General features: G+C 39.5%; 1 protein-coding gene across 3 annotated transcripts in view; it reads left to right on the top strand.

Moving 5' to 3' along the window:
• FHOD3 (formin homology 2 domain containing 3) overlaps positions 1-20757 on the top strand; it is a 393419-nt gene that overhangs the window by 59228 nt on the left and 313434 nt on the right. The gene's annotated exons all lie outside the window — the stretch shown is intronic.

Genomic DNA, 20757 nt, shown 5'->3' on the forward strand with positions numbered 1-20757 from the left:
TACTTTCAAAAATAAAATTAAGTGGGTTTAATATAAACTGCAATATTTAGAATGTTCTTTTATGTTAAAAGAGTTGCTGAAACCAATTTTGTTAATAGAACATAACTAATTGAAAATTGTAGATATACTTTTGTGCTTGTTGATGTTAAAAGACCTTAGGGGAGGAAGATCAGTCCTTAAATCACAATATCAATTGCGGTTTGGTTTTGTTTTTTTTCCCCACAATCTGTCAAATTTGACCTTTTATTCAAATTAGATTTATTGTGGGTTAATACCCTGTGGGAAAAGTCTTTTTGGTATTTTTGGTAGCCATATGATTTTCCTTGTTTGTATTTAGTTGTGTCTTAACGTGATTTAAATTTGTATGTATTTAACAATTACAGGTGTCAACTGAAGCCTTGATACAGTCCAATGTAAATAAGGATGTAACTTTACAGGGAGAACACAAACAGTGACAAAAACTTTAGTCTCTGAAACTAAATGGAAAGTTTTAGAGCAACTTTTTGACACTGAAGTTTTAAAGATCTTTGAAAGCTCCACTCTTCCTGGCGAGTGGCTTGGTTTATTCACTGTGTCCTTGCTTGGACAGCTCTGTTTGTGACTACTGCTTTATTTGCCTGTTCGTTGCTTCTTGGTAGTTTTCTCTCAAAACTTGAAGCAGTCGCTGAGGGTAAAGGAACCGTTTGCTTGTACATATCTGGATGCAGTATTTGTTCTAAGAGAGTCTCACATCCTCTTTTAAAACCTTTGTACCTCTGATGGGGAGTCAAGAGTGTTGCTTTCAATACTGAGAATGGGATTTGGACAGGAACCCGTGACAGTCACTTGGAATGATTCTGCCAAAAGAAGTTTGACGTGTTAATACAATGTAACACCAGAAGAATGCAAATAAAGGCTGATGTAATTCTGGATATGTGTATTGGCCTGGGATTGCTCAGAGTACTGTAGCTTGAGAGGTCAGGAAATGTTGCAAGGTGTATTTTAAATTTTACTTCTCCTTTGTGTCAGTTTATTATTAAAAAAAAAACCCCAAAAACCTCACACTGCACCTCAATTGGTTTAAAAAAAAATTACATTATGAAATTATGGTTTTGTATGGTTTTAGCTCCTTTCGGTATTTATGCAAAATCTTGCCTTTATCTCTCTATAGAGTAAAAATAATAGTTTGCATAGATATTTGTGTGGTTTAAGTTTCATAGTATGAGCCAGATAGGTCCCTAAATAGTGTACAAGGATATTATTGCACAAGTCATTCTAAATCATAGAATCGTAAAATAGTTTGGATTGGAAGGGACCTTTACAGGTCATCTAGTTCCAACTCTCCTGCAAGGAGCAGGGACATCCCCAGCCAGATCAGGTTGCTGAGAGCCCTGTCCAACCTGGCCTTGAATGTGTCCAGGGATGGGGCATCCACCACCTCTCTGGGCAACCAGTTCCTATATTCCATCACCCTCATCATAAAAAGATTTCTTCCTTATGTCCAGTCTGAATCTACCCTCTTTTGGTTTAAAACCATTACCCCTTGTCCTGTCACTACAGGCCCTGTTAAAAAAAGTTTGTAAAATTTAGCTTCATTATTAGTCATTATAACCATTTTATAATCCCATTCTGTTGGCTTTTGCACATAGGCAGTTGCAGATTTAGTGGGGCACGGTGCTTAAGTGATATTACAGCATACCCACCCTTCCCCTTCTCAGCAGTGCTCAGCAGTGGATTACTCCCAAGTAGGGGTTACAACATGTGGCATGGCAGCTGTTTCTAGCCCCTGTTTTAGGGCATCTACTTTAACCAGCAGTGTTAGCACCAATCACCCAGCTTTTCCACACAGCTCTTTGGTTTTTTTTTTTTTTTTTTTTGACATCCTATTGCTCTTGATGTCTTTTATGAAATGTAGCCATAAATATCTTCTTGAGCTCCTTTTGTTCTGAGATACCTGAGGGAAGCTGTAAGCTACTTGTAACTAGCAGCCTAGTAGAAGCCAGCTGTTTCTATTTGTCTTTAAGGGCTGAAGTATGCAGCTAGTCCTTTTTTTTTTTTTTTTTTTTTTTTTTTTTTTTTTCTCTTCTCCCATGTACATTTTTCCCTTCTGTTATCCATTATGTGGACTTGTTGCATGTATTACAAAAGATATGATTAGGTCCTGCAGCTATTTATGCACGTATCTAACCTTCTTGTAGCACCTTCTTGTAGGATCTCCAGCTGCTTAGGATGCAAGTTTCACCTCAGTGCTTTCCTGAAGACAAAGTCACATCTCAAGTCAATAACTGGTGCTTTGTTGCAGAGAAGTTAAGAGACACAGACAGAAGTGAGGAAAAAATGTGGTTTGCCATTTTATAAGTATAGTATCAACATGTAAAAAAAACAGTATGATTTTGGTTAAGGAAACATGTAAAACCATGTTGTGTTTCATTTTCTGAGGGCAGAGTTAAGCTTGTGCCTACAACCCGTGTTATTGGTAGTGTCTCACTCGAGGTGCTTCTCCCTACAAATATCACAAATATCATTATTGTATTGTGTCTGTCTGTCATATGCGTGTCTGCAGTGTGATGAGCCACCCAGGTAGAGTTCTCATAGCCATGGACACTGAAGCTCCTCTAGTTTGTACTTCAGAACTTTCTGATTTTTTTTAATTTTTTTTTTTTAAATGAATAGCTTATTGACTTTAAAATAAAGAACTGCTTTTTTTTGTTGGTCTTTTTTTGGGTGGGTTTGTTTTGGTTGTTGTTTTTTTTTTGTTTGTTTGTTTGTAAGGGAGTTTCTGAATGCATTAAGAGTCTAATTAAAAAGCTTTCCTAAAGGAAGTTGATTGTGGTACTAGATCCTTCCTTTGAGCTCTTCATTTGGGCAAGTAGTGATTGATATATTCAAATGAAAGTCTCAAGAAAAAGTGGCATTTTGGGTTGTTTGAGGGGCATTTTACAGTTTTCTGTTCAGTGTTAGGCATTCCTAATAGGAAACATTTTTAGTTTGAGAGGGAACATGTGGAGAGCATTAGCAGTTCAGCAAAACGTGCAACCGATTCGGATTTAATTTAAAGGGAACAAAAGAGGTGCCTTGAGAATTTGTCGGAAGCGCTGCGGTTTTGCCTTCTTTGCGCTGATGGTAACAGGAGAGAGAGAGGTGAGTTGAAATTGCTTTATTGAATATCTTCGTAGCATAATTTGGACAGAAAAGTCAGTGATTAATGAATTTAATGGTGCTGCACAGGGATCCTGCATGCATTATGGATTTGTAATCATGATAGCTTCCTATGACTCTTGCTATAACTTGGTAAAAGTTCTGGCTTAAATGAAGATAATAAACAACATGTTTATTAGATGTAAGCTGACATCACACAAATTGAAAAAAATGTGAAAAGGAATGCCAGAGCTTGGGGGGTTTTTGGTTGTGGGGTTTTGTTTTTTTTTTTTTTTTTATTTTTAAGAGTTATGCTTTTTTTTTGATAGAATAATTTGAGTTCTAGTCAAGACAGTGCACACACTACTGGGGCCTACTTCCAGATGTGATTGGAGATATCTGGTTCAGCTCTCTTTCAATTTGAGTGAAACATTAAATAGCTGCAAAGACTAGGATAAAAATACCTTTTTCAGCTTTTTAGGATTATTTAAATTTTCTTTCCTGAGAATGTGGAACACAGATGCTCTAAGTAAAATCCCCTGGTTCCCAGATCAGATTGCTTTGTGAAAATCTATCCGTATAAATAACTTGTGGTTTTGCTTTAAAAATGTACACCTCTTTAAACTGAAATGTTAGACTTCTGTTGTACTCTTCGTGCATGCTTTTATTCAGCCTCCTTTGTGGCGTGAACCATGGTACTTCCCCATAACCTGTGATTTGCCTTCTGTGATCTCACTGAGAAACCTCTGGGCCAGACCTGTAGGATTTCAAAAGGTGTTTGAGACAAAGCAGGGAAATTTCCATGAAGTGTCTCTGCATATTTCATTTAAGTTGTAATCCTTAAAATAGACTTTGCAGCAAGAAGAACCAAGAAGCTGCAGAGCAGATAAAGCCTCCATTAGCAGTGGGGTTGTTGCTTTAAAGCAGTGGGTTGTTGCTTTAGAGGAGCTTGTTCCAGGTTTGAAAGGACTGCTGTGGAGCGTGCTAGTGGGATGCTTTTCACGTCTTGGGAAGCTTTGTGTTAAAATGTGAAAGCTTCTCTGACTCGACTCATACTGGGAAGTACTGTAGAAATAGAGTGAAATGTCTTTGAATTGAGATATCCTCTTTTTCTGACTTTTTTTTTTTTTCCTTGATAACTTAGATTTCCATAATCTCTCTTCTTACAATGTGTAAAAATTTGTGAGGGAGAAGGAATCTACTTTTAACTCTTAAAACATAGTGAAATTTTAAACAAATCTTGTTTCTGAAGAAACAAACAAAAATCCTCAATGATCTTCAATGGTACCTTAAAGGAAATGATCTCCTCGTAAAGCCGGGAAGGAAAATAAGTAGTGTGATACTTTGCTTCCCATCCCCCAACACAAGCCCATTTAGACTTGTTTCAGATTTTCTTTTTTTTTAATCATAAAGTACCGTATTACTGATATGTGAATTTTCTAAGTGGATAGTTTTATTTCCATAAAGTCTAGCCACATGTCTTTTTGAAGATGAAACAATCCTAACAAAATACAGTAATGCTTTTATTCTTTGCCTATTACCATCTACCCAGTGCTTTGAAAGTACTGTACATCTGCTGATGAATAGAATTTAAAAAAAAAAACCCAAGAACTAAGTTAATTAGACAGTTAAATTGAAATTGCTAGAGTACACTGCCATTGAGAGTCATGTTGCTATTGTTAGGAGTAGATTTACCACCCTTTTTGTAGTCTAAGGGGAAGCAGTAGTTGTAAATATAACCTCTGAGATGAATTGCAAGATTTTTGTAGCATTTTAAACTGCTTATAACTGCTTATAACAGACCCCAAAAATGTTTAACTCTGGAAATAACTGGTAACAACAGTAGCATCTGCTATGATGAGGTCTTTGTGGTTTTGCTTTTTTTTTTTTAATAAAAAGCAAGCAAAAATTGGTTATTTTCATAGGTGATTTAAGCTTTTTTGAGCGACTTCTATATTCTTCAATTAGATTGAAAAATACTTGCTTAATAATAAACGAGCACATTGGAAATTGTCTTTGGGTGTTCCTATTGCAATTCTAGAGATGTTGCCGAGGCTGGTCCTGTGGGAGCTCTTTGTGGTTAAATGTTTTGAGGTATCTGTGTGTGTGTGTGTGTGCGCGCGCGGTGATCGGGGGGGCATTTGGAGAACCACCACATCAACTTCAGAGCTGCAAATCTCCATGATCAAAGCAACCTCATCAGCTTGTTCTGCTACTGATGATGCTGCCTAACTGGGGTTTTGCAGGGCCATGTTAAGGTGTGAAGCTCCCCTTCAGCATCACTTGTATTTGATGCAGCCTTTCTCTCACCTCAGAGATTGTCCTGGGCATCAGTCTCTCCCAAATCACAGCTTGTAACTCTTGAGTCACTCAGCTGGGACTTGTGTGGCTTGTGGAAGGGTGGCTGTAGCCTGCTAAGGTGGGAGCCTATAGAAATCATTACTGCTGCGTAACTAGGTATGAATGTGACAAACTTGCTTTTATTTCATCATAATAGTCCCCAAATTTTTAAGGAGGTATCCTAAACTTCATTAAATGTAGGAGCTTGTGTAGTTTCCTTTAAAGGAAAATAAAATAACAAACTTAATGCAACCTCTTACATCAATAGCTGTTGTTAGTTTTCATATAGTTTCCCTTTTTAGCTGTTTGCGCTCCCACTTTTTGTATTGACAGACAAAGCCATTCTTACTCTTACAGTCTGTATTCAGCCAGTTGAACTCATTTTGCTGAAGGCTGAAGCACAGTATGTTCAAGCCCTTAACTAGGGGAAAAAAGTTAAGTTCATATTAAATATCTTCAAATAAATTAGGGTTATACTCCGAGAAGAGAATTATTTGTTTCCTGCCTCTATATAAACCTTTTATTATAGAGAAGATATAAACCAACCAGGTGAATTTGGCTCAGATTAGTTCTCTTGAAACCGTGCACCACTCAGGCCTGTTTTAAGCTTTGCACTGCAAAACTTGTTAGAGTAAAACAAAATTAAACACCTAAACTATGGAAGAGAAATTAGGAGCTGCTACTTTAAAGCTGTGAGCTTGGAACAGGGCATGTTGGTATTTCTTTGGGATGTCATTCTCAGTCCTGACACTAATTTAGCTTTGTTTGTAAGGAAGGTGGAAGGATGCTGATGTTGCTCGAGTGCAATTAGGGTAAATAGAGTTTGTACCTCCCTGAGACGTACAGACAAAACTTGCTTTGATTTACCAACAGTCTCTAAGTGTGTATACCGAAGACTGTGTTAACATTAAATATATAGATTTTTTTCTACTAGGTTTTGTGTTTAGAAATGTGAAATTCTTCATCTTTCTCAGCTGTAGACTTTAGTTCTGGATTTCCTGAAATTTAAGTAGCTGCATAATGATCCTAGAAGTGACTGTAATGCACATTGTGGCTCTCACTTCCCCAAATTTTTGAGCAGAGAAAGAACTGGATTAGTGATGTTTATTTTTCTATAACATATTTCTAGTGTAAGAAAAGACCATAAGTGATGTTAGTTCGTAAAGCAAGGAATCATGCTACAATGAAAAAGAGGTTTCTCTTCTCTTCAGAATGAATCCATTACATGCAATGCTTTTGAGTGGAAGCCGTGCACAAGGGTAGTGTTCTAGCATAAGGCAAAATTTGTATATCCTGTTTAGTTCTAACAAAATACTAAACAAAGCCCAATGAATGTCTGGGCCGATTCTCCCCCCCCCAGTCAATTACCAAGGGAGTTGCTGTGTAACAAATAGGGAAGCGTGTCCTGACTGTTTCCTCTCCTGTGTGGTGCGTTTTTCTCAAACATTACATGTTTGATACCTGCACTCTGAGGGATGGTTTTGCTCTGTTACTTGACTATAATATGCCACAGATGATGATCCTCCCTCTTAGGATGATTTATTTCATGTTAAAAAAAGAGAATGTATACATGTCACTTGAAACACAGGGTCAGGGGATGCCTGTTTGAACATAATCTGTCTGCTTCTGTCTGTCCGTCTTTAAAAACGGTAAGCAAAATGTACCAACTCATGGTTAATGATGCTTCAGAAACAGATAACAACTTGCTTCTTGTGAGCTCACTGCAAATCCAAGTATATGGGTATCATCTTTTTAGACCAGAGCTCTGTTGTTTCAGTTCTTATATGTACTGAAAGGAGGCTTAAATTTTGTTACCACTCAAGATTTTAGAGTAGAAATTGATGTGAAATATGTGTGGTTTTGTAACATTGTTGGACTGATTTTTCTTGTGGTTTATTAACTTTTTTTTTCACAATGATAGTAATGTTTAATGCACTATCTCATAATTCAACAGTCAAGAAATAGTTGCTCTCTGTCAAGTTTTCATCGTGTCATTCAAATAACATGTACTGTTCTTTCCTTGCCTTCAGCTATCCTATTCCTCTCTCATTTATATCCTTTTCATCTTTTTCATGTGCAGCTGCTTTTATTTCTGTGGAAATTAAGATTATTTAAGTTGTAAATTGAACACCTTTCTATTTCTTTCTTGAAAGAAACTTTCTAAAGACTGAGGAACTTTATTTAAATAGGTGGGTGGTTCCCTGGCATAACATATGTTGTTTTCTTCAAGACTCATGTGAGAGATCCACCAGATCCACCCAAAGTCAAGAAGAAAATGTGTGCTATAATGGAAAATATTGCAATGGTGCCTTCAGAAATGTTTAGATGAAATGCTCATCTTGGGCTCAGAACATGCCACGGTCAGATGTTGTCATCAGTGGTGGAGGAATCCCACCACTCATTAGCATTATGGTTTTGTACTTGTATGAGCTTGATGAAGTTGAGAACACTGTGGTGTCTCTGGAAAAGGGAGAGAGATATGGGTTTGGTTTTGGTTTTTTTTTTGGTTTGGGTTTGCTTGGGTTTTTTTTCTTTTTTTTTTTTTTTTTTTGGAATGTTTCGTTGGCAATATTGTGAGCATTATAAAATGTCATGTGATGCAGAAGACTTACTTTATTTCACAGCTTTTCATGTCTTCAAGTGTTACACTGATTATGAGCTGCCCTTTTTCTGTTTGGTTATTTTTTTATGTACAGCATCTGTATTTTAATAATGATAACATCTCCTTTAATTATCTTTTTTCCTCTTTAAGACTCAGTAAGACACATAAAAATGTAGGCTCCAAAGAGATAAAGTTACAGCCTCTTAATTTAAAACCCCAGCAGAAGTAACTGCGGCTGAGCAGCATGCTATTGTAAGTGGTCGGGTGTCATAAGCTATGTCAATTCATATTTAGCAGTCTGAGATGAGTCTGCTATATATGAAATTATATATCAAGTTTCTTTTAACCTTTCAGACATTAAATATTTAGCTCTGGTCTTACTATTAAAACATGAAGAGGAGTGTATTGATAAACAGTATGCTTTAAAAAAATATTTGTAACCTGTTCCTGCAGGTTTATTTGTCCCTGTGGCTGCTGAAAAGGATTACACATCAGCTTTAAGGGCCCATTATAACTTCAGAATGTCTAAAACTGACATATCAGGTTAACTTGTTGATGTGCTGAGGAAGAAAATATAAGTGTTGGATGTGTTCCTTACTTCTTCCATAATCCTAAATTTAGGTTCACTGTCCATAAAAGAGCCTGTTCAGCATCAAATGCCACTGGAAAAATTTGCTTACTGTTTGACTTTGTGTGAAACAGGAACAGCTGAGAGTGTGGAAAGCTTCTCGGCAGGTTGGGCGGAGGAGGAGGCCTGGGATTGATCTCACCTGTGCCCGAGGGCTGGGGTTTTCCTCAGCCCTTTTAGCAGTAGAGCTTATTCTGCAGGGTGTGGGGACCAGAGGAGCCATTCCAGGCAGGGGAGGGTGGTCATGATGCTGGCAAGCTGGCAGCCAGCTGTCATTGCTTTTCTGCCTCTTGCTGCTTCAAGGAGCATACCTGAGTGTTTCCCTGTAGCTGCATCAGAAACACATTGGGAAGCTTTCCTACTTTTTTTTTTTTTTTTTTTTTCTTTTACTGTCATGCTTGGTGCTGCGCTGCAGGAAAACTTGATCTAGAAAACGTGAGCGTGTTTGTATGAAAGGTCCAGCATCATATGTAACAGTGTCGTGAAAGACTTTGTTTAAAACCCTCATAAAGGAGTTCTGCCATATGTTGTTCACTTCAGTGTATTAATTCACAATATATTAAAAATATGAGACCCCAAAAGAGTGGACCCTTATATCTTTGCCAGAATCCCCAGGTACTACTGTAATACTCTCAGAAGTGGTGTACCCTGGGAAAAAGGAGCCCCAGGGATGCTCCCTAAAGCCCTGCTGCACTTTTATTCCCGAGGTTAGTACAAGTGATGAGTACCCAAGCACCCATGGTTGCTATAGATAACACACTGTGGGCCACTCTGGTGGCAGTGACTGGATCTCCTGCATTTTCACTCCGAGGTTAGTAGTCTGCACGTTACTGTCACCATCATTTTGCTGGTTTATGTTGTGTATCTGTACTTCAGGTGCTGTGTGTGGTTTTGCTGTTTTGTGTGTTGCATGTTCCAGGCTCCTGAGTCAACATTCAGTCATTTAAATATCTTTACTCAGGCTTTAGGAGGAGTTTTCTTAACAGTTGTGAGGCTGTAAAGCCAGTAAAGTACATATAATTTGGTACCAACTCGAGGACCTAGAGGAGCATCTGTGAGCTGCTAGTACCTGTTTGCCTAGCTGCCTGCTACCTTAGGGTGCTGGGTACCATTTCCAGTTGGTCCCTGGGGTTGCTCCTCTGGGAGGCAGGAAGTGTGAGCAGAAATATTCAAACAGTTCCTAAATTTCTCTGTAGGGAAAATCAAAACAAAACACAGAATAGAAAAGCACATGCTACACAGAACAAGGACTTTTGTAATTCCTTCTCTTTTATGAAGACTGAGAACACCTATTCTTACCCTAAAAAAAACCCTGAAGACCCACAACCCACCAAAACACCTCAAAACCAAAAGCAAAACCCTCAAATAACAAAAAAAACTAAATCAGTCAACAAGAAAACAGCATGGACTTAGTTGCTCCTTCTTCTCTGCTTTCCTCTTCTCTTTGTGCCGGAAAGAAGTAGGAGCCTTACAAGCCTAATTCAGCTGACAGGGAGCTTCAAGGCACTGTGCATAGTTCATCTTTTTCATATTTCTTGAGTTGCTCTTAAACATGGTGCATGTAGGAAAATAACTTTGCTTCTAGGTGAAGCTTTACTGCTGTATCACTGCCACAAATCCCTTCTTGTCGGCCTCCCAGTCATGCCAGGCATGCAGCTTGGCCGCTGTGTTAGCCGTTAGGCTCCCTCTGTCATCGCTGAGCAGGGTCTGTCTGGAGGGCACTTCAGAGCATCTCAGTTATGTTCCTGCCCTGAATTGCTCTTATTCCATTGACCATAAAGGGAACAGATTAGCGAGAGCAACTGCCTGGCTGAGAGGTGCCGTACTCTCTGCTGTCCCTTTCTGGCTTGTGTCTTCAGAGTCCTGATAGTCATTCTTGGATGACAGCAGCTTTTAGTGAAATCTGGTTCTTTGCCAAGCTCTGAAAATACTTACACTGATTTCTTTTCTCCTAGTTTCTAGCAGGATATAATGTGTAATTTTTATATGTAAATTGACTTATTGGAATAACTCCTGTGAAGTCATGCTGGAAGGGAGTTTGGTGAGAGCAAGTTAGATTTAGGGATTCAGGCTTACCTGTTACCTCCATTGGCTCTAAGGCCCATGGTATGGGCAGAAGCAAATGGAGATGGTGTCTGCTCTGTGGTTGTGCCCAAGCGCTTTGCTTTCTGCGCTGAGGCAGAAATTCTGGATGTTGGAGCACAAATATCTTTTCTGGCAAATCCTCGCCTCCCATGAGATGGTTTGGGATGAGAGTTGGTCCATTCTACCCTTATGGAGCACTGGTCCTACACTTGAATGCGGTGGTGCTTTTTGATAATTTGTACCAGGCTCTTTCCCGGAGATCAGATTTGCAGACACGTCTCTTCCCAGAAGGGGAAAGTTACAGTTTTACTCTGGTTCCCAGCATGGTGTTTCTGACCAGACCTCCCTCAGAGCAAGCGAGCTGCTTCCTGCATTGCAGAGCCTGCCGTGTTACATGCCGAGCTGCGAACGCTGAAGAGGAGGATTTATTTTTCCTTAGTGTCTCTCCTGTTCCTGCTGTTAATTTTTCATATGGCCTGGTCATCTTCTGAGCCTAATGCCAGGTAGCCGGCAGTTTCCAGAGGCAGCCACTGCCTGTCAGTGCCTGTTGATGGATGGGCCGGTGGCAGGGGGTCAGGCAGCCCAGGCTCCGCACAAGCAGGCTCTTGCTCATCCCTCCCTTTGAGGGTCAGGTCAGCTGTACTTTGGCATTAAACTCCTGACAGGAAAGATCTTTTCCATGTTGCTTATGAATAACAAGGAAAAGGAGGAGAGACACTTTGCAGGCTGCAGCTGTACCTGCTCTCTCCCTGCCAAGAAAACAAAGGATCTATTTTCAGGGCGACTGCAAATCCTGGTCATTTAAATGCGAGACCTTATCAGAAGTGGCTGTTGCGCTTGTCAGCATTCACCCCTTTCACGCTGGCTTCTTGGTAGATAGCGAAATTGTGACTTTCACCTATCAAGTCTGCCTTCATTACAGGATACCACAGCTAGCATTACAGCAACCCAGCTACGTCCCAGTGACCTCATCCTATCTCTAGGGGTTTTGTACCGCTGTTCTTTGCGTGCTTGAGCACGCGTGACAACATTGCTTTTCACTTTTCTCTCTTTCTTACCTCATTGATAGGATGTTAGAGTGTACTACACTCTTGGTACTTCTTATCAGGGATAGCTTGTTTTCTCTAGGAAGAAAAACAGTAGCGTGGTTTGGACAAAGAGCCTGAATTCCTGTCTGCCCACTCTTCCTTTTGTAAATTCCTTGGGCTTAATTAACGTCGGAATTAAGCAGGGGAACTCTTATATTTACTTTTGTCAACCTCTAATTTCTGAATAAAAGTAGCTGTTGTGGGTGGAGTATTTGCTCACAGGTCTGTGTTGGCCATTTTGAAGCACTGTATCTTGATTCCAGCTTTGAGTACTTTGATGCTACAAGGAAGTGCCTGGCTTCTTCCCCCTGAACCGAAGACTCCCGAGCCCTTGCTTTGTGGCTGATAAAGCAGGCAACTTGCTTGTGGCTTGCAGGGGTTTCATTTGGAGTGAACAGAATGCATGCAGGAGAACAAGGCAATGTTCATGTTCTTTTGTTGATTCCTCAAATGTCCTGCAAGTGACTGGTTCAGTTCTTTCTTTTTGATGTAATTAGGATTATGTTTCTCAGGCTAATTTCCTTGACAGTCGTGATCAAATACAAGAAAATTAAATTTATTGGGAAAACAGATTCTCCTGAGGACAGGTATTTCTTTTCCATTTTGATTTGGAAGACTTCCATTAAGGACTTTTTAGTGAATAACCCAGTTCTCTTAGTCTTCTGTTTATTGTCTCATGCTCTCTTGAATTAGGTAACCACCTGATACGTCGGATGCTCTCAGCTGCACAGATAGGAAGGCTGTGGTGTGCTGCTTACATTTACAAAGAATGAATGAACACCTCTGGGCACCTGCAAAACGTGTGTTGGTTATTTAGACATTCAGTTCTCTGCATCCAGCTCTAGCAGCTTCCAGCCTGGATTTTTAAAAAATATTTTTATTGCCACCTTTTTTTACGTATACTTTCTCTCCAATTACCTCCTGAAACCCTTTACAATGTTCCTTTTAGCAGCTGAATCATATGCACAGTGAGACTGGCGTGCCTGGTGATTAGCATGCAGGAAGTCTTCGGACGGGATCTGTCGAAGCATTCCCAAGTAGAAGGAATAATAATCTACCCAAACTTGAGTTGATTATTATCTGCATGGATTTGCAGATTTGGAAAAATAAACAGGTAATAATTTAGTTGGAAATAACTCCAAGCATCCTCAGGAGGCAGCTGTTTGTAGGGAAGGTATATGTACATTGTCTTGCTATTGTGCTGTAATGAAATACAGACTTGCAAGCACATATGGCCAACAGGTATAGCACAATTAAGTGCAGAGCTAATTTATGTTGCCTTATATGATCAAAAGAAACTATGAAGGTGATTGCTTTATTTTGTAGAGGATTGTTTTCCAGAAATATTTAGGTTATTCCCAATGGACAACTTCTGAAAGTTTTTCATCTTCCCTCTTAGAAAGAGTAAGCAAGCATCACAATGGACTATAGAACAAAATGGCCTTGCTGGATCAGATCAGAAGTCCATCTAGGCCAGTTCCCCTGTCCTCTCACTTCTTTCTTCAATAGCTACTGACAGTTGCTGAACTGAAGATTATAAGAAGAATGCAAGTATTCCACCAGAATACTTTTGAGCCTCTGACAGTTTTATGCTTCAGGGACTTGGAGGTGGTGTCTTTACAGTTGGTCACCCTCTGTAAATTCTCCTTCCAGGAATCTGCTCAGCTGCTCTTCAGACACCCTTCAAACTTCTAGCATATAGAAAATATCACAGGTATGAGTTCCAACAGTTCAACTGCATTCTGGCTGAGAAACCAGTTCTCTTTGGTTCAATTGGGACTTGAAACTTTAGTTTGATATCCTGTAGCTGTATTGGAAAAGCAATTCCCAATTCACCTTCAGCTTTCTGTTGAAGGCTCAGTAGTTGTTTCTCTCTGTTCCCGTCCTGTCCTCCCCTCAGATCATCCCTTTACAGGCTGGAAATCCCTGTAAAGAATGGAAAATTCCCATAAAGGATTTAGGAATGACTTAGGTGGCCATTCCTCCACTGGAAGCTGGACTGTCTGCACTGCATAATGCTTCCTTAAAACATTTCAACAATTATTTGCCATTAATCAACCTTGTCACAGTTCTCTCTGTCTTTTTCTGTTCTGCTATGTATGACGTTTGAGACTGAGGGCCTGAAATACACCCAATTTTGAAAATACGGGTACACAATTTCTTTAAATAGTGTTGTACTAATGTCTTCTGCTTTGTTTTGTATTCCCTTTAAAATAATTCCCATGATAATTTAGCTCTGGAGCAGTTAAAAAGTGGAGTTGCTACAGAATTGCTATTACCTGGGCACCTTCTGAGTGATAAAGTTCAATTCAAGGCCATTAATTATATGGAAAGTTTGTGTGATGATTTTTTTTTTTTTTTTTTTTTTTTTTAATGTGTAACACTTGTCTGCACTGAATTTAATCTGGCATTTTTATCATCTAATCAGTCAGTATTGGATGCTTCTTTGGCAGTTCTTCAGAGCTGAAACCCCTCTTACCTGCTTTATGTAGCTGGGAATTAACAAACTTTACTCCCTTTCCATGTACTGTTTTTGTTCATGTTCTTTATGATTCTGGTGATCAGCACAGGCTAGTGCCCCAGTTTAATTTGTTAGACTCTGAATTAAAATTTTGTGAGTATAGATGGGACATACTTTTAGCTCTGGGCTTTCTGATGGGTTAATGATGGTCTGAGTTTACGCTAATACATCTATTCTGATGTGAAAACAAAGGTGTAACCTGATGCATGTTCAGGTGTATTGAAGGAGCGGAGCTAACTCATATGTTCATTGTTCCAGGGTGGCCTTGTCTTAACTTGAATGTGACTAATCACCACACATCTGTTTTCCATTCTAATCAAAATGTAACTAATACCTCTTTCTGCTTTTTCATTGTCGCTGTTTTTTTATGGATCTGTAACAGACTCAAGAAAAAAGTTCAGTATATTTAGCTGAAATTTGAGATCATTTTTCTCCTTCTCAGTAAAATTACTTGAACATGACCAGTAAATTTTAATTAATGTTATTTAATAAGAATAATTACTATAATTTGACAGAAAACAGGTCTTTACTGTATGAGTTGATTACCCTATTGGAAATAACACCACTCCTCTGTTACTACGCTTTCCCTTCCTCTTGTTGAACTGCTGCGGATGCAGCACTTGCAGAAGTGATTTTCTCTTCTTACTCATGGTGGTAAATTCATATGGCCTAAATGCAAGAATTTTCTGCAGACACTTGCTGAGGAAGTTTTTGAGTTTGGAAAGGTCCAGCAATTCTGTGAGCCTGTTGTTGACTGTTAATTTTTAGGATTTTAAGAAGAGTCAGGGTGGTGTCCCAACCACTAGTGGCGTGCCATGTTGCACGTATGAGGGGCAAAATGAAATACAGCAACAGCTTTCCATCCCATGGTCAGTTTGGTGTTTTGGGGGAGCTGCAGGAGGCCAGAGGGTGAGGCCTGCAAGGCCCACAAGCCTCGCGCCTCCCCCTCTCTGCCCCCTGCTCAGCTGCTTCACATCTTCTCTCCTTTTTTTTTCCTGTTTTCCCCTTCTTAAATATGATATCGCAGAGGCGTTATCACGGGACATTCTGCTCAGCCTTGGCCAGCAGCGGGTCCGCCCTAGGCCTGCCGAGTCCACTGAACAAACGGGAGCAACTTCTAGCAGTTTCCTACAGAAGCTACCACTTTAGCCCCACCCGTCACCAAACAAAACCAGAACACTTTCTGATGTATGTGACCGATTTGTTTCCCTGATATTACCAATTTATGAATTTTTATGGGGACTTATAAGTCATAGAGCCATATAATGGTTTGGGTTGGGAGGGACCTTTAAAAGATCATGTAGCCCAACCCTCCTGGTATAGGCAGGGACACTTCCAACTACATCAGGTCACTCAAAGCCCTTTTCAACCTGACTGTTTACACTTCCAGGGATGAGGCACTGGAAGTGATTACTTGATATTTCAAGAGCATAATCATACCATCTGGAGAGTTTTTGTGTAGACTTTAAAGGTCTTTTTGATTAGGTAGCACCCTACTTCCATGAGATTTTGTTTATCTCACTGTTGGGATTAAGCCGAGAGGTTAGAGACTTTGGGAGATGCGAAAGCCTTTTGATCAAACACTGAAGGTTGTAAGCTTTGTCCATATGAAGGGTCCATATATAATGGAAAAGCTGAAAACATAAGGCACGTCGTCTTTACCATCCTCTGAGGAAGTTCTGCTTTGCATTTAAAAAAAAGAAAACAAAACCAAAAAACCCCAAAAAAACAAACTTGCTTGCAGGCCTCTGTCCCCACTCAGTGCAATGCTTGGTTGTCCCAGATCTCACTGGCTTAAGCTGCAAAATGACTGAACTGTTCGTAAGGAGTCCTGAAATGTACAGTACAAAGCCACAGAAATTCTCCTCTCCTTTTTCTAGAAAGGAGAGTTTTTAAAGAAAAAATGTACTAGTGCTAGAAGACATTTCATACACCACTCAATTTTAACAACAAAAGATGAACTTCCTGTTTTAAAAAATACCGTGTTTTTCAGGTAGATGCTAAACTGATGAGGATTAAGAAAAAGCAGTCTGTGCCACCTGTGTGGCAGTGTGGGAGTGTGGCATCCTAACCAGTAAAAATGTTGTGTTGAGAGAATCTTATCCTTGTACTGATTTGTCTAACACATTTAAAATCTCCTGATCTCTTTATCCTCCTATTATTTACACTCTCTGAACAGATTGTTCCCAAGTTTCTGGCCGGAAACAGTTGCATTAATTTCTGTTGAAGCTCTGCGTGTTTAGTTTGTCTGAAAATCAGTCCCTTGATTTGTTAAATATTAATATTTTTAAGATTAGCTTTTTTTTTTCTTTCTGCTTTGTAGTTTCCCAGAGCTACGCAATTCAGTCACTGGTACTTGTTCACCAGCAGGCAAAGTGCTGATGACTCTAGTTTTGTAACTTAGTTACTTGGTAATTGTGAATTTCCATTTGAAATTGATTGAAAACCCAAAGGCCGGCACAGTTTGTTTTCATGTGTAAATCTGTCCCACAGTGGCACAGAAAAGTATGAGGGCAATTACCGGTGAGCAAGGAGAGCAGCTGACACACCCTGTATGTGCAGAGATCAGTTTATCATGGAAACCCACGAAAAGCCTCTGCTAATCTGCTACATATATCAGAAATACAAGCTACTCTGGAGGTATAAGCTTTGCTTTCCACAAGAAAAAAAAGAAAGCTCTACAGCTTTCATTTTTATGCACAAGGGTGTTTATGGATGGTAATTTGAAAACTCGTGCATGTTTTCAAAACTGTGTGCTATAAAGAATGTGCTCTGTGCAGTGTTCTATATTAAAGTTAGTTTACTACATCACATCTAGTAAAAATGACTTTAGACAAGTATTTCTTTTCTGACAGTCTCTATGCAGGGATTTAAGACTGGAAAGGGCATCCTCTGAGATTAGTCCTCTGCTATCCCGCATTACATAATCTCCTCTATAAAGTCACTACCTAATATACATGAATGTAGCAACAGCCACTCTTTTTGCTTTCAGTTGTGTTTATGAATTGCGAAGTTCACCCTGTAGATCCTGGATAAAATTGAATTTCTACTGGCTATGCAACCTGAGATTTAGTTACTGCTGACCTCACTTGGCATCCCAAGTTTGGGAACAGCTGTGTGTGCTGAATCAGGTCTTCAGCCTCTGCAAACTAATTCTTCTTTAAGTCAACTGAGAAGCTGGTACAGCCTGTGTGTCATTTCTGTCACGTATAGATGCAAAGCACTTATGCTGAGCTTTGTTGTTGCTCTATAGATTCTGGGTACAAAGCAGCAAGGAGCTTCCAAGGTGGAATCTTGGACTGGAATGAAATCAGTATAAACGTGCTTGGGGTAGAGATCAACAGTCAAAGAGTAATTAAGGTCTCATGCTTAAAATTCAAATTGGATATTTCTGTTCAGCAGCAGTTCTCCTCAAGGGGTTCTGAAGAGCTTGTCTTTTGCTGACTGTATTCTCATTTCATTGATTTTAAACAGCAGGGAACTGTGTGTGTTCATTGAATATTTACAGGTTAGGAACATGTAGACAAAATTCTACAGTGGTGGGAGGGAAGAGACTACAACTTGGTAGCTGAGTCTTGAATTTCTGAATCTGAGCAATTTATCTTGAGCAAACTGTAACAGGGATTGCTGCTGGATGCTGCCATCTTGCATACCCTGCAGATTTCCACAGGAGCAGCTGTGAAGGCAGTTAAATTCGGCGAAGGCTTTCACTGCTGTTACTCTAGGGTATTTGGCACCAACAATGAAACATGAGGATATAGAAATACTCTCCAGGCTACTAAGTTAACTCAAGGCAAAAAAAAACCCCAACCAACCCTTCCCTCCCCCCTTGCCCCACAACCTAATCCTGAAGGGAATGCCTGCTTCTGAGGATGAGGAATGTGGAAGTGGGTGTGTATATACATTAGAGTGGTCTTGGTCACCACCATATCCAAAATGAACACTTGGATTTCCTCATTGCATTAAGAAAAAATGATGGTGTCACTGGGAGAGATGTGACAGGGCTAGTTGAGAAGCCCTGAGTGCTGCTGTAAACAGATACTTGCGTTGAAATGAAGCTGAGTTAATTCAATACAGGCTCATTCCTAGAGGACAGGTCAGCTGAGCAGAGGTAAAATACTGCTGAACAGACAGACAACTGCTTGGGAAAGATACTGAAACACAATAAGGTAATTAGGGCAGGACACAAACGTATTGCATTACGCTACGTACATGACTAGGGCTAGAATCAGCAGTTACCTTCCTGGAGGTCTTTGGCTGTAACACCAAAAGGAAGGGGTATGAAAGTGAGAGCAAAGCAATATTTCTATTATGATTTATTTTATACACTTACACGTGAGGTGCTTTCCATATATTTGAAAAGGATAATCCATGCTTCAAAGCAGTTGTTTTTTAACTACAGAAACATAGAGGTTAGGGAAAGGGGAACTAAATAAGGAAAGTATATGTAATTTAAATGCCTAATTACACATCCATAAAATATTTGAAATAGTCAACTTTAAGAGTTAGACCCTTAGAAGTTAGGAAAAAATGGAATTATGGTAGACTTCAAAGCTTTTATTATGGCATATTTCAAAGCTTTTATTTATATAAGTTTTTTTTCTTGGCCATGCATGCTGTAGAAGAAAGAAAGGCTAAATACGGATACCTGCTTATGGAGTTCAGCTCCTGCTACTTCAGGCCCCTGTGTGCATTAGATGCTGGGTGAGAAGGACCTGTGAAGCACGTACTATGGGTCACCGCACACTCGTCACCATCCTGCAGGCAATCGAAGGGCAGTAGTGAAGTACTGAAAAACGTAATTACAGCCTAGGAGCAATGGTGGGCAGTGCAATTCCCAAATGTGGTGTTATATATTCTTTAATTAAATATGGCATGGAAGTGTTAGAGAAGTTTTGTGTTCGGCTTGCAAAGCTTTGTGAAAAGAACTCTGCCAAATTCTGCAGTGTGGCACCCAAGGCTGGGTTGTGGACTTCTTGGCCCTGTTGGTACTGCTCTGATGGATGTCAGGGGAAGGTTGAGGTCCTCTGCAGGAACTCATATTTTGCCAGTGATTTTCTCAGTTATTTGCTGACATCCAAAGTATGTTGATATCGACAAATTCAGATTTAACTTCAGGTGCTCGACAGATTTTGCTTTAGAAACCACAAGTTTTTCTGTGTTAATATCTGGATTTTCTAGCTACTGATAGAGGAGAAAAGGGAGAAAATGTTTTTCTGTTCCATGAATGAACCACTTTTTTTCCCTTCTTAGCTTTCCTTGACTCCCTCTTTGCCTCCCACGAGGGAGAGAAGAGGAGAGAGACGGCAGACCAGATGGCTAAAGTTTGGCTAAAAAAAAACAAACAGTGAAGAGCAGAGTCTTACAATAACAAGTGTTAGGTGACATTAACAAGAGGCAAAGCTACTAGACTGACTTGTAGCTAACCTACTGGTGTTCTTCTGGGACAGAAGTGTCACTCAGGGTTATCTAAGGATGACTGATAAAACAGATGTTTCTTCAATCAGCGTGTAGGTCTAGGGAGAAGATTCTCATTAAGTAACAATTAAACAAATGGATTTTTAAGTTTCTTACATTTCTGTTACTGAAACGAAGTTCGTTGGTGCAGTGCACCATTGAACTCTTCCTCTCTGTCTTTACTTTTAGGACAGTAGTTACTCAGTGGGAGAATTTGCATTTTTTGGTAGAAAGTCTGTATAAGAAAAGCTTTAGGAATAGCATACACATTTGAGTTATTTTTCTGAGTCTACTTTCAAGACCATATTCAACTGTTTTGAATATCTTTCCAAAAGGAGGTTATTGCCAAGGTCTTCTTGTGGAGTCATACCATGCGTGACTGCCAACACCCCCAGCAGGCAATTAATTGCAGAAGTGCCACGTTAAAACCTAAGTACCTCCATTGCTAAACGCTGGATTGTGGACTATGGTGTTCCTCTTTGCAGCTCCACGTAGCCATTGTAATGTTGTGAGCTATCTCGGAAGTCCATTCAGGTTTACCTCTTTTACTACTTCTCCTCCTCCATTCCCCATCGCTTCCCCGCCATTATAATCACAACCTAAAGAAGTGTACAAGTCTATTTCTTCTCTATACTGAGACACAAAAAACGGTAGTCAAAATAGTCTACAGTTTAATTTAAAAAAAAAAAAAATTAAAAAATCAGAATTTCTCTGCTGTGTAGCAAATCAGCCAGGGGTGGAGATGTGGTGTATTTGAAATATCATCTGTTTGTTTCTTCATGGCCTTTTCTAGAGATGGTTAAAACATTGGGAAGGTGAGAAGATTTATTGTTACTTGAAATAAAATGAGTGAAATTATGGGTGTGATCCTAAAATTAAATGTAAATAGTTGATATTGCTAAGGATTTTGCAATCTAAT

The sequence above is a fragment of the Chlamydotis macqueenii genome, chromosome 2, assembly GCF_036417535.1.
Source record: "Chlamydotis macqueenii isolate bChlMac1 chromosome 2, bChlMac1.mat, whole genome shotgun sequence".
NCBI lineage: Eukaryota > Metazoa > Chordata > Aves > Otidiformes > Otididae > Chlamydotis > Chlamydotis macqueenii.